The sequence below is a fragment of the Molothrus ater genome, chromosome 1, assembly GCF_012460135.2.
Source record: "Molothrus ater isolate BHLD 08-10-18 breed brown headed cowbird chromosome 1, BPBGC_Mater_1.1, whole genome shotgun sequence".
Classification (NCBI taxonomy): domain Eukaryota; kingdom Metazoa; phylum Chordata; class Aves; order Passeriformes; family Icteridae; genus Molothrus; species Molothrus ater.
This window is the reverse complement of record NC_050478.2, coordinates 12147659-12161667: the sequence shown is the minus strand read 5'-3', so window position 1 is coordinate 12161667 and position 14009 is coordinate 12147659.

Sequence of the window (14009 nt, the reverse complement as noted above, 5' to 3'; positions counted from 1 at the left end):
ATTTAAGTGGCATATTTAAACCATGGAACAGAGCTGAGTAAAAAGCCCAAACCAGATTGGTTTTGCTTTTATTTACAGAATTAATAATGTTGTAAACTTCTGTGTAGCATAGAATTGAAGAATTTAAGTGTTTGAGCCAATGCTCAAATATATTAAATATCTATATTCAAACATATTAAATATCTGGTTTCTTGCCTTTTTGTTTTTTTTTTTCTTTACTCGCATAATAGTTCCTTGAATCCCCTTAGAATTCAAATGAAGAAAAATTGATTTACCTGACTATTTTTGCAAGTGACCAAAGTCCTTTTAAAATACATTTGAGTAATACCATTAGGATCATTATGTGAAAATAGATGGCATATTGTGAGTAAATTGAATGGTGATTGTTTGGATCAGGCATAGATGGAGCACATTTAATGTTTAATGTTTACAGTCCATTTTCTTAGGCTGCTCATTTCCTTTCCAGGAAGGCGATGTTTCTTTGACCTTGAGTGCCTCCATTTGCTGCTGCGGCCAAATGCCTCACACAGCATCTTGTCTTTAGAATCTCAGTGTTGGAGGAAGGTTGGCACAGGTCTCCCATTGCATTCACAAGTGTTTTGGTGTAGTTCTCTTCAACCTTTTTCATCCAGGGAATCAGAGGGTCCATGTGACTTATCTCCTCCCCTGTGTCCCAGTGTAGGATGTACTTTGGAGTATGGTATAGCATCTTCCATGGAAGGGAAGAATGTCAGTTGCAGGCTAAAATCATCAGGTGTGGCTTACACACGTGGTTCCACTGCCAAGCGAGTTGCAGCCAGCCTGAAAATAATTTTGTTTAAGAAAGAACCAGTGTAGTTTTAGAAACTTGGGCTCCTGTGAGGAAATTCTTACTGTGCAGTTGTGTGGGTGAACAGCATGAGTCAGTGCAGGATTGTGATTAATGAGAAAAGAGGAAACATTTCACAGCTAACATTTTCAGACCCAAGGGGTACCTCCTTGTCCAGGGAAGAGAATTTTTAGAAGCATGAAGAGGCCAAAATTATTGAAATTACAGGCATTTTCTTTGCAGGTGTTAGAGCCACAATTTCCCAAAAGCCATGCACCCTGAGAAGAGGTCACAGTGCCTGCTGCTGTAGATGATGTCACTAAAGGAGGGGATTTTGCTGCAGAGTTAGGCCAGTCCTGAAAATGAAAGTGAATATGACTTGTGGAGTAGGTCTGGCAGCGCACAGCCAAGTCTGGAGCAGCAATCGCTTCCATGGCACCTTCAGGCAATGTCAGTCAGCAAACACGTGGAAAAGGGCAATAACTATCCTTAGGAGGAAAGGTGTAGTGTGGGTGTTGGAGGGAGAGGCTGCTGAGCACGGATCCAGCACATGGACCACACGGATCACACGGGGAGGGCAAATGGGAGATTTGTACTCTGTTCCTTTATCGTGGAGCTGATTCAGCATGACAGCGGTCACAGGGGTTTTCAGGATGAGGGGAGAGACGAGGATTTGACTCCATATTTCAGAAGGTTTGATTTATTATTTTATTATATATATATATATATATAATATTAAAACTATAGTAAAAGAAATAGAAGGAAAGGTTTCCTCTCAGAAGGCTAGCCAAGAATAGAATGGAATCAATAACAAAGATCTGTGTCTCAGACAGAGAGCAAGGGCCAGCTCTGCCGTGAGTGGTCACTAAATCCAAACATCCACAGGAGACCAATCACGGATCCACCTGTTGCATTCCACAGCAGCAGACAACCATTGTTTACATTTTGTTTCTGAGGCCTCAGCTTCTCAGAAGGGAAAAAATCCTAAAGGAAAGGATTTTCACAAAAGATGTCTGCGACAATTCAGTTTTACAACGTTTTCAGCCTTGTAATCAGTTCACATCACCAGGTTTGCAGCACAGTTTCACCTCTGCTCTGGGTTAGGCATTCAAAGTTAAACCTTATGAAATAACATGAGATAACAATTTGAAGTAGCTTCCAAATTAGCTTTAAATAATTTTGCCATCTAGATACTGTACTAAAAATGAACATTGCATCTAGTTATAACTTTCAGGATGTAAGAGTTTAATAAGAAAATTTCTTTGACCAGAAATAAAGAATTCAGATATAAGAGAGTACCATATGGCAATAGTATTTTCATCTGTAATGTTTAATATTCACTAGCAATTTTACCTATATTATCTGTATTTCTTAAGAGGCAGAAGTTATCCACAAAACAAAAGGATGGACAGTGTTTAAATAGCAGGAGCAGAATGTTCATTCTCATCAACAGGAGCAATAATTCACTCTAACCAGCAGCATTAACAGTTCTGTGACAAAAGAGAGGAAAGTCACAGATCACAGAATGGCTAAGGCTGGAAGGTTATCTGGTCCAAACTGTCTGCTCAAGCAGGGTCACCCTAGAAAATGTTGCACAGGATTTTGCATCTAGATGGTTTTTGAAATTTACCCTATGCGAGTTTAACAGTAGAGACATTGGAGCCATGTGTCCATTGAAGTTTCAAGGCTGAGTCTAGAAAGAATCGTGAATCTGCTGAGCTGGACACAGGCCAGGCATGTTCCTCTGTGCTAGACCTGCCCTTCTAGAGGAGAACCTGTGGTTCCAGAAAAATTCTGTATTTTAGTGAGACTGTCTTATGAACTCAGATTGTTGATGATGGAATTATTTTCAGGACTCTATGCTGCAAAAAAGTCTTACTTGGAAAACAACTTGGTAACTCAGCTAGACTTTGCTAGGTTTTTCTGATATGCAGTTGTGGTATATCCAGGGAAAATGCAAGTCAAGAAGGAAAAAGGATGGGGTGAGAATAAAAAAACATGGAAAGGAAAAAGCTTTAGCTATAAAGCTTCTTCATTGCAGAACTGCTGTTCTGTTTGTCAGAAAGAGCGTTGTCTGTGAACAGTTCCCATTAGAAAAAACATTTTGGTATTCCAAGTTACCTGAAGACAATGAGACTATTAAATTGTACTGGACTTGAGTGGTTTCAAGAAGTGGAATTCAATAATGTGTTGTATCACAGTGGATCAAGTATTAAAAGTAACTTGTAAGGAGCAACATGGTTGTTATAAAATCCTTACCACTTTTCTCTAAGCGTTTCGAAATTATCTAAAGCAAATTAGACTTAGGATGATTACAGCAATAAGACTTTCACGTGAAGAGTGTGTTGTTAACAAAGTCCAACAAAACAGTATAAAATTATCCCTTCATCAAAGCACCATAAACTATTAGTGTTTTGATATGCAGTGAAGACTGACTCATATGAGCTTAAGCTAAATGGAAGCTCTCTGTTATGATCAGGAACGAAGAAAAGTTCTCTGGAGAATAATTCAGAGCAGCTATTTTTTTCTTATGAGCTACAAATAGCTCCCCCAGCCTGTAACAGGCCATGCTGTAGCAAGGTTTTTTCCTCTGGTATGTCTGAGTGAAGATCACATAAAAAGGCAATGTGGGGCTGCTTTCTTCCAATGCTGTGGTTAGCTCAGATTAAACTGAAAGCCGTGTATTCTCATTAAGGTCTAGAAGCTGGTTTGTGGCACTCATTTCTTCTTGTTTTCAGCTGTGAGTTCATGTTAAAAGCTGAACAACAACTGTTGTCAGCTAAACAGCTCAATTGCTATAGCTGAGTAAAATCAGTGGTAAGCAGAATTTTCCCATTTGTGCCTTTGCCTCATGCTGCTTTTCCCTGTCCCTCTTGAGATGCCTCTGTGCAAATGGAGTGGATTAAAACTCCAAACATCAAATAACTAGTGTATATTTTGGTTGTCATATGCTACTAGCATAAATATGTCCATTTAAACTTGCTCCTGCCATTCTTGCCATTCCTGTATGCCACCAGGTGCATGTCTGCTGAGAGATAGCTGGGTCAAGGGCAGCTACAAGCTCTTACTATATCAGGTACACTAAAATGTTCATGCTGAATCTGAGTGACAAACCAAACTGTGCTATGTGCTTCGTTAAATTTATCAGTTCTGACTATAACTGAGGGTACTTTTAGACTTTTAATGATGCTGGTTATCCAATACAGACTAGGGAAGAGTTTAAAATCAAATTACATCACATGATATTGGGAAAAGCCTATGGAAATAAGCATGCAGGTGTGAAAAGCTTCAATGTCATCATGGATCTACACATGTTTTGGAAAGAGTGACCACGCTCATCTCTTTCATAGGTTGGAATTAGAGACTCATTAATCTGGTATCAGTAAAAATTATGTTTAATATAATACAGTATTGCCAGTCAATTTCCAGTACTGTACCTTAAAAATGTGTTCTTTACTTAAAAGATTTTGCTTGCTGCATCTGAGGATGTACACGCTTCTTGTAATTATCAAGGCTGCTACTGAGGAATAAGGTTTTACAAAGACGCTTTTAAGATGAAATTTTGACTGTGAATACTCAACTGGTAAAATAAACTATGCTTATATTTTGATGTTAAAAATCCTTCTAGGCAGATAAAATCATATTTGCTGGACATAAGTAGTTGAAAAGAGTACTAGAAAAGAGTAGTTTTGAATTTGTGCATGCTAGTGACTTCAAATGGAAGAAAAATTAATAAATTTAGTCTATTCCAAAGATGTCGTTTCATAGTATGTACAGTCTGCTTGCTTTATTTATATTCTGAAATACTTTCATGTTGAAATACTTCATAAACGTATGCTAAATAAGATAACATATATTTAATACTGTATCTACAGCTTTCCAAGAAAAAGTGTAGGCTGTTTAACATGATAATTCTTTCATATTTTTATTTCTCTTCCTTTTAAAAATCTTTTTCCTCCAGCCTTTTCTCTCTCACTGCAAAATTAGTGTTTTAGAAGATGCTAAATAGCTTCTCTCTCTTTTTCCCCAAAGCATAAAAAACTTTTGCAATTCTAATGCTGTTTGTCAGGGAAAAATAAAAATTTGAATAAACCACTCATGAATAGTGAGTTATGCATTGGTATTTTTTGAGTCATGTTAAATTTTTGTTGTATAAAACCAAGATTGCTGTTATTCTGCTCTTCAGAGCCTAAGAGTATTGATCTCTAGGCTGTTTTTTGATCATGCTATGGCCAAGTGTTTTAAAGTTAGCTCAGGTATTTTTGGACTACCCTGAGCTGTACAGAGTTTTCCTGAGAATGGAGGAAAAAAAATAATATATATAAATTTTTATATGTGTATGTATGTATTTATGTATGGATAGATAGATAGATAGATAGATAGATAGATAGATAGATAGATAGATAGATGTGTATATATATATATATATAATTTTTTAAAAAATATATTTATACCTTCTGGTCCAAACTTTCTGTCACTGTCTGGCACACAGAGTGGATTGTGGCCATGACTTGTGATTGATGTGCCCAGGCAGAATATAACAGATATCTTAGTTTCATATATTGCTCTAACTTGTCTGCAAATCTGTGAATACACAGAAAAATGTGTGTGCTCTTATGAAGAGAGCACAGGTTGGTTTATTCATTGAAGACCAAACAAAGTTAGAAATTGCCAACTATTCCATCAGAAACTAAAGTGTCTGTCCTTGGCTACTTGAAATGCACAGTGTCACTGCTAGATGCCTAAAAATTTCCTAATACTAGTCAATCTTCCTCTACGGTAGAAGATTGGGATATATATTGTAAAAATGATGCATTCATCATTATCTGAAACTTGAAAGCCCAGTGCATCTCTTCACTCCTTTATTTTTCCAAAGTTGTTTTTGTCTCCTTATACTTTCTGCATTAAATAAATTAAATGCCTTTTGTACTTTCCAATCTGATTAAAACAGGTTATGACCACTATTAAAATAAATATTCAGACATATGCTTTAGAAAAATAATCATACTCAGACTCAGTTCACGAATATCTACATGTTACAGAATAAATATATGTATGTTTTGAATTGAATTATAATCAAGGGAACACATTAGAAAGTGGCAATAAGACTTTATTATTATTATTATTATTATTATTATTATTATTAGTACTATATTTTTAAGTATTTAATGCTATAAGTATGTATAATATGCTTACACGGGCACATTACCATTTATGATAGAAAGGTCAGATTTAAATAAAAATAACACTAATGTCTAATAATATCTGCCATAGAAAGTAATGAATACAAAACACTCCCTCAGTTCAAAGATGTGGAAAGTCTGTTCATTATTTTATTGTAGTATTTTGCTTAGTGGAATTTATTCATTGAAGAATATGGATTCTTGTACTGATTTCTGTGTGACTTCAGGGGGTTATTTTTTTCAGCTGAAACAGTGTCTGCACACTGATCAGGTCTCAGCTGAGTGAACACTTTCCGATTCAGATGATGCATGAACAGGACAGTATAATGAATATGTCATGAAAGAATACAACTATGTTTTGTGTTAAACTTGGTGACAAAGTGATGGTCCAAAGGGGTTAATATTGATTAACTGGTTACTCTAATATTTCTTTGTAAAAGATAAAAGTTTGGGTTTTTTTCTGATGCCATTTTTGAAAGGAGAGATGAAGGGATCTTGTGACTTTGGGAAAGTCACACTGAAGTGAGGGGCTAAGCTGCCTGTAAAGACTCAAACCAGATTTAAAACCAACCAACCAATGTCCAAAAATGGTAAGAAAAATTATACACATAGGGTATTAAAACAAAGGGTATTACAAATATTTTTACTCTTTTCATCTTTGTGCAATCTAAGTGTAAATATTAGAATCTTTTGCAGTCTCCTGATTTGTTTTAACATCTTTGTCTGAAGAGACAGCTTGAAAACCAGTGCCTAGAAATCAGGAACCACAGGAATAAGGCGTATCACACTGCTAAAAGATGTTATGAAACACTGTTCATTCACTGTACCCCTCCCTTCTCTCCTTCAAAACTGTCAGCTTCATAGATGTTATCTTCTTGTACAGGCTCTGAAATAATCAGTGAGCTGCTTGGAAAAATGTGCCAGTATGCAGCGCTGCCAGTGCCTATTAGATACCATGTGAGCATTTAAAGGTGTTTGGCTGTTGAGGGGCCTAGTCTTTGAAAAAGATAGTAGAGATTTTTTGTTTGTTTGTTTTGTTGTGTTTTTTTTTTTTTTTTTTTTTTTAATAATATCTGTAAATATATAAAATTTGTGTCTGGATGATCAAACTGCAATCTCAGAATTCCTGAATGGCTGTGGAAGCCTGGCAGCACAGTGTTGTGGAAAGAGGCTGATCTTTTCACACATGAATGGTTCGGGAGCCTTGTGACTGCAGTGGTAAAAGTGCAAGAGTGCAAATGTGAGATGTGCATTGGAAAAGCATTAGGCTGTTAGAGGTTTGTATTTCCATAGCTTGATGGATGTGAAATCAAATAGTGTAATGGATATGCTGACTTTTTAGCTCGAAAACAGTTTTTGAGGGCCTTATCTATGATACCTATTTTATGAAAAATATCACCTTTGTTTTTGTAAAACAAATAAATACAAATATAGTCACATAGGTGGTTTTGCATCATTTTATTAAGGCTTAAGTTTTTATATTAGTGTAGAAAAATATCTTGACAAAAATAAGTTAATCTGTTTATAGTCTTAAAGGCAAGCAGTGTATTTGCTTCTTTCTTTAATTTTTACATCTTGACTTGATAGAAGATCCTTGAAGTATGTGATGGAAACTGACTTTGCTAATGCTTTGCTCTTCTCTTGAAAGAGTAGTTTTCAATTCTTTGGAGTATCTCTCTGGAATGTGCATGGATCTCTTGCCAAACGCAGTGGTCATTTGACTGGGAAAAAAACAGTTATTAAGAAGTGTCTATTAACTGGTTTGTAAAAAATTACATCCAATATTATGGCAAGCAAAATGTGAGTTGAAAAGAAGCATATAATTATTTAAAAGAAATTTAAGAACAAAAATAATATTAATTTTAGGAAGTCTATCTAAAGTATAAATGTTCTTTAGTATATATGATGATCATTTCTTTTCCACCAACAGACACATGCCTAATCCTGACCAATGTGATGCAAAGTTTTTCTAAATAGGCACAGACTGTCATAGGTTTTGGTGCTGAATTAAAATGAAATGTTTTTTAAAAGCCCATGATGATGCATTGGCCTTGGCATGAGTGTGCACCAGAAGATTTTCAGTGAGTGATAATCTCTAGTGCATGGAATTGGGGCACAATTTCACAGATATGTGCAGCTTTGATCAGCAGTGGGACTTCTGGTGTAAGAAGCTGCTTTTTATCTTTAGACTTCCTTAAATTAAAACAGTCCAGGAAGAAACAGCCGAAGAAACTTACCTTGGCCACAAATTCCTCCATTTTCTTGAAGCAGTCTTTCACCAGAGATTCATGGCTAATGTTACGTCTGGGCTTCAGCTGAAGGGAAGGGAAGGGAAGGGAAGGGAAGGGAAGGGAAGGGAAGGGGAAGGGGAAGGGGAAGGGGAAGAGAAGAGAAGAGAAGAGAAGAGAAGAGAAGAGAAGAGAAGAGAAGAGAAGAGAAGAGAAGAGAAGAGAAGAGAAGAGAAGAGAAGAGAAGAGAAGAGAAAACTGTTATTTTGCACGATGACTAGTATATAAAAGTTCAAACAGTGCCCTCTGATGGACATGGTTATCAACTGGGAGCACTGTAATTCTGCTGCCATATGCAAGCCTGGTGAATGGGTTAATGCTAAAGGTAGTGCAGCACACACTGTCTGCAGAGAGATCAGGAAATAAATATACCAATGTTCAGGGCAAGGCAAGGGTCTATGGATCTTTTTGTTTTGTAGCAATACTGGTTTTGTCAGTGTGTGCTGTCTGAAGGAAACAGATTTCAGAGTAACCGGTGGTCGCTGACGTTCAGTGTTCCAGATGTACAGAGGTGATTATGTTCAATTAGTAACACAAAATAATTACTGATGTGTATGTGTATATATATATATATTAAGCAGTAGTTATTGTCCATGGCTGTACTCACTAAGTCCTGGGGTCTGGCCTGGCAGGAGCAGCAGAGTGGGTTTGGAGGTCAGTGCCCCTGTGCTCCTGCTCAGGCCACTGTCCAGCCATGGAAAGCTCCCTGCCTGTAGAGCTGACCAGGGGTTCCCTCCCCTGCACCACTCTTTGTATGCCCAGTTGTGGTCTCCTGCAGGTTTGTTGGCAAATCTGGTGCCTGGCACAGGCATTGGTTCCAAGGGAAGCTACAGTAAATCTGAGGCTTTGTCCTCTGTAAATAGTTCTTAAGCTGACCCCAACTGAGTTAACTATTTGCACATATGTTTAAGTAGTTCACTCAGCTGAAATAGGCTGAATGCAGAGCTAAGATTTATTTGCCTACAACTTGCATGTAATTTTTATGTTAGCTTGTCTTGTCAGAAGTCATACATACTTGAAGAAAAACGCATGAAACTGATATTTTGTTAAAATAGTAAGTAATTCTCTTTAGAACTAGTGCAGTCTTTAAGGAGAAGAAAGTGAAATACTGGTTTTTAGCATCACATCTTTAAATAAACCCACAAATAAAATGTGTGAATTTAAAATTGCCTGTATCATACAGGTCAGTAAAAGAGTTGAAAGATGCCTCTCTTTACTTTCAGACATAAAATTTAGGTATCATTATTTTAAAATGTAGTATTTAAAGTTTTCTATTGCATTTTCAACATACATATTGTCAGTTTTCTTCACCATGAATACCTGACTTGAATATCATGCCATATAAATGAATAAATTGTACTTACACATGTCTTGAGCTGAGCATGAGTCTCATACATTTCTCTTAGAAAAGTGTCCTTATTTTGAAAAGGAGTGTCTGCTCTCTTGAAAAACTCTGCAATTTCATGCAATATATGAACAACGGCAGCATTATCATATTTAACCTGTGATGACAAAAAAAGAGTATAAACAAATTCAGTTTCCAAAGTCTGCACTTAAACATCAGCTAATTTTGCAACTACCTGAGTCCAATTATCATAACTTGTTAAACAATTTTCACCACTTTCCTGTGCTTTTCTAAATTTTTCAGTACAAAAAATCTAGTAAGTAACATGCATTGCAAAGATGGCATTTATTTGAAAATTGGAAATTGTAGGTTAAACTTGCAGTTGCAGTTCATGAGTTGCTTCAATTCAAGTTGCTTTCATAAGGAGGACCCCTATTTTGTAAAATTAATCTATCTCGCATTTTTGGGCTGCATTTATATACTTTTATATTTACAATGCATACACAATAGTCAATAAAAGGCCAAGAGGAAGAAGCAGATCTTTTGAATTCAGGCCCAAGACATCAGACTGTGCAGGGCTTTCCTCCCAGGCACAGTCCCTGTCTGATGAAGGGCAGCTCCCTCTACCTCGGAGAAGATGAAATACAGAGGAGAGGCCAATATTTCATCCTTTGTCCTTTTGTTCCCTGGGTGCATTTTAGCAGATCCATTGAAGAGATGAGCTGGAAACATTCAAAATGAGTTGCTGGGGTGCAGTGCCACATTCTCAGCCAGTATCTTATTTTGTGGCATTGCAGATCTGGATGCAAAGTGAGCTGGGCACATAAAGTGATGTATGTGCTGAGTAGTACATAGAATTACCCCTGCACTGCCTTTATGGGATCTGCTTCTGACTGAAACTGATGCCAGCATGCTGTTCTGGTGGTTTCTATTCTACCAGACTGATTCTAACTAATTTTTCCCCCTTAAACAGCAGGACTAACAAGAAAAATCTAACCCTTTCCTTATAAAAGTGGCATTGTGACTTAAATAGTAGGAGAAGTAAGAAAACAGTTATTTCCATAAATAGCCTCTTCAGGAAATAATTTAGGCTGAAAAGTCAACAGTCAGAGTTATCATTTAAGCCTGTAATACAAGGTGGCACAATTCTAGTATAGAAATCTCATGACAAGATGAATAGGCTGTGTGAGGTAGAGCTACTACAATGAGATAATGTCAAGTACATGTGCTTTTCTACTTACTGCTTTCAGCATCTGCTCAGGGAAACACAAATCTTCATTGCTCACTTCCTCACACTCCAAGGAAAAGCCTCTTTTGTTCTTAAAGAAAACATAAAGAAGAAACTATAAGCATGTGCTAAACCAGGTTTATAATGTAAAAAATTCATAGAAGTCACTCTCAGTTGGTTTCTTTACAATGAAGTGTAAAACTGACCACACTGACATTATATCTCATGAGTTTGAAGAAGATTAATTTGCTTCCCAAGGCTGTCTGAAATGGGAAGAATAGCTGCTTGTTTCAACTTTTTTCAAATTTTCCAGGGATGTCAATATGTACAGAGTTGAGGAAAGGGCAGGCCACAAAAGTGGGTAAGGAATCTTTCCATAGAGCTAATTTCAAAACCAGCTGCATAGAGTATTTGTACAAAAAACTTTGTGACTGTGGATGTCTTTTTCTTTCAGTGAGATTATGTTGTGGTAAAGTACATTATGGAGTTACAGTTTCCCCTGAGGCCAATTAGAAGGACTGCCAGATGACTCTGCACTCTTCTTGGGAAGGTACACAAATGTCATATATTCAACAGGATGAGTGTGAATTAAGATCTAAATTTAAGATTTTTGGTTATTTTTGGTTTTGGAGAGAAGGAACACCTGACTCATATCTTCTTAATTATGTGAGGGCAAAAATCATAATCTGGCAGTTACACAACTGAGAATTCTTTACACCTAAACTGAAGACAGATGGAAAATGACATCTATAGATTGTGGCAGTGTTTTATTCTTTGACTTACCAGTTGCTCAATCTTCTGTAAAACCTCACTCCACGGCACACTTTGCAAACACTGGTGGCTGCTGTGTTGGGGGTTACCAAGGGATGTAGCAATAAGGCAGGCAGTTAAGAGGAAGAAGCAGCTCCCAGGGCAATACATTGTCAAGTTCTGGAACTAGCAGGAAAAGACAGGAGGCTTAATACAATCAGGAAGGTTTTACAGTTTTGAGTAACACAAGTGTAGGTGATTGTTAGCTGTTGCTTGTTCACTGTGCTCTGCATTTACAGATGTTCTGTGATAGTCCTAACAAGTTCAGCTCTTGTGGTGGGACATTTGAAAGGTATAAATAGAAAAAAATTGTATAAGGGAACCCTTTTTTAAAGAATATATATATATATATATAATATATAATTATATTTATATAATATATTAAGGGTTGCATATGTGGAGGTTATTTTAAATTCATTTCTGTTTTTTTTCAATACTTACTTTCATAAATACATACTGTATCTAGAAAACTGGCATTATTTACTGTAGTAAATTTGACTAAATATAAACTATTTCGTACTAATTAATGAATTAAAAATTAGTTTTTCCAGTTTTCCAGTGGTTTGCTGTAATTCATATTAACCTGCAACTTTGCTACCTCTAATTCATAACATGATTTTGAGCAGTTTCTTCTAAATATTAGGTTGTATTTTAATTGGACTTTTTTTCATAAACTCATTTTGGGTCACAGTAGTGAAGTAAAAAGGAAGAAATGAAATGAGTAAATAAATTTCATCTAGAAAAAGCAGTAAAAGAATCAAAGAAGCCTACCTTGTGGATAATACTCAGCTCCTGGTTGTGCACTTCTGTAGGGCTCCTGGGCTACCATTCTGTCAGCTGAGTCCCTTTTAAATAGTCTTCCACCTCTATTAATTTCTGACCACCTACTCATCACTCATGCCTCAGTAGATGATGCAGAGTGAAACTATCTTCTTTCAGTATTCCATCCCTTCAGGTGTGTTGATTTCCAGGCAACAGAGAGGCTGTATATGGGTGTCATGTTTTGAAGGTTTTATTTAAACAGAAAAAACCCCTAAAGTCTGTAGAACAAAATGTTCATTTTTATCTTCCTTGATTTTAAAATAACTTTATTACTAACAGTTTGTAAATATTCACATGCAGCTGTTAAAATACAGGGCACACTGTTCTTTTATATGAATAGTATTGTCTTCTGTATTTACAGTATGAATGTAGAATTTCATATAACTTACTCCATGTGGTTTGTATGTACTTTAGTAATTGAACCTTAAAAAAGCTTAACTGTACTCTTCCTGTGTGAACTTCTTAGTTTATAATTCTATAACTATTATATTTATTTCAGAATATAAAACACAAACTCATATGCACACACATATTACATGTCACATATATAGACATGTTCATTCCAGAAGCTGCACCAAGTACTATGAAGTAATCTGCAGAAATTTTTATTTTACTGAAGGTTTGAGGTATTGAAGAGAATTAACTTCCAGGAGAACTAACCCCTACAAAATCAGAAAATGCAGTGGTAGTGGTAGTAGTAGTAATAAGAATAATAGTAAGAACAATAAAATTTCATTACATTTTCTCTCTGGGAGTTTTAAATCCCATTAAAACTCAAAGCAGGCCTGCTGAACATCCAACTGTATTGTTCTTGTTATTTTATACCTATCTGAGCTCCTTTATCTTACTGCCTGAAGTTTCTCTGTGATAGTTTGGCCAAATGTTAAGCACTGCATCCCTTGCTGAAAGAAAGGGGATTGCACTAGGTTTTTGATGCTCTTTCTGTGTGGGTTTGCTTGTAATTTTAGAAGTCCTTAGGTACCTAACATCCAGCTTCTGGAAATTACATACAGATTATATTTGTAACTTTCATCTGTAGTATTTTGTCAGTTTGCCCCTTTACAGAATATCTGCCCATCTTCAATAATTTTACTTTAATAATTCTAGTGGATGTCGATTCATTATGTGCTATTCATAAATCATCAATGGAACTGTAATGAACCTAACAGCTGGAATTAAGGGCAACTTCTGCCACTTGTCTGAGAATAACTATATGTGTGTGGTAAAACAGGCCTCATTTTATCTTGTCTTGGAGCTGTCTCATGGGCATCTTTTCAGCAGTAGACTCTGGATACGGGACTTGAATATTTACTATAAGATACCTGCAGCCACTGGGGAAGGGTAAAATTGAGGATTGTCCTGTCTTAGATAGTGCCACGTCAGGATTGAATAGAGTGCAGGGCTAAGTGGGCATCAGTGCTGGAGCCTGGAACATTTTCAGACTTGATTGCCATTTCAATGTGATCACACCTTTCAGTGTGAGACCCCTGACTACCTTGGTGCTGCAGATGTGGACCTAAATCTT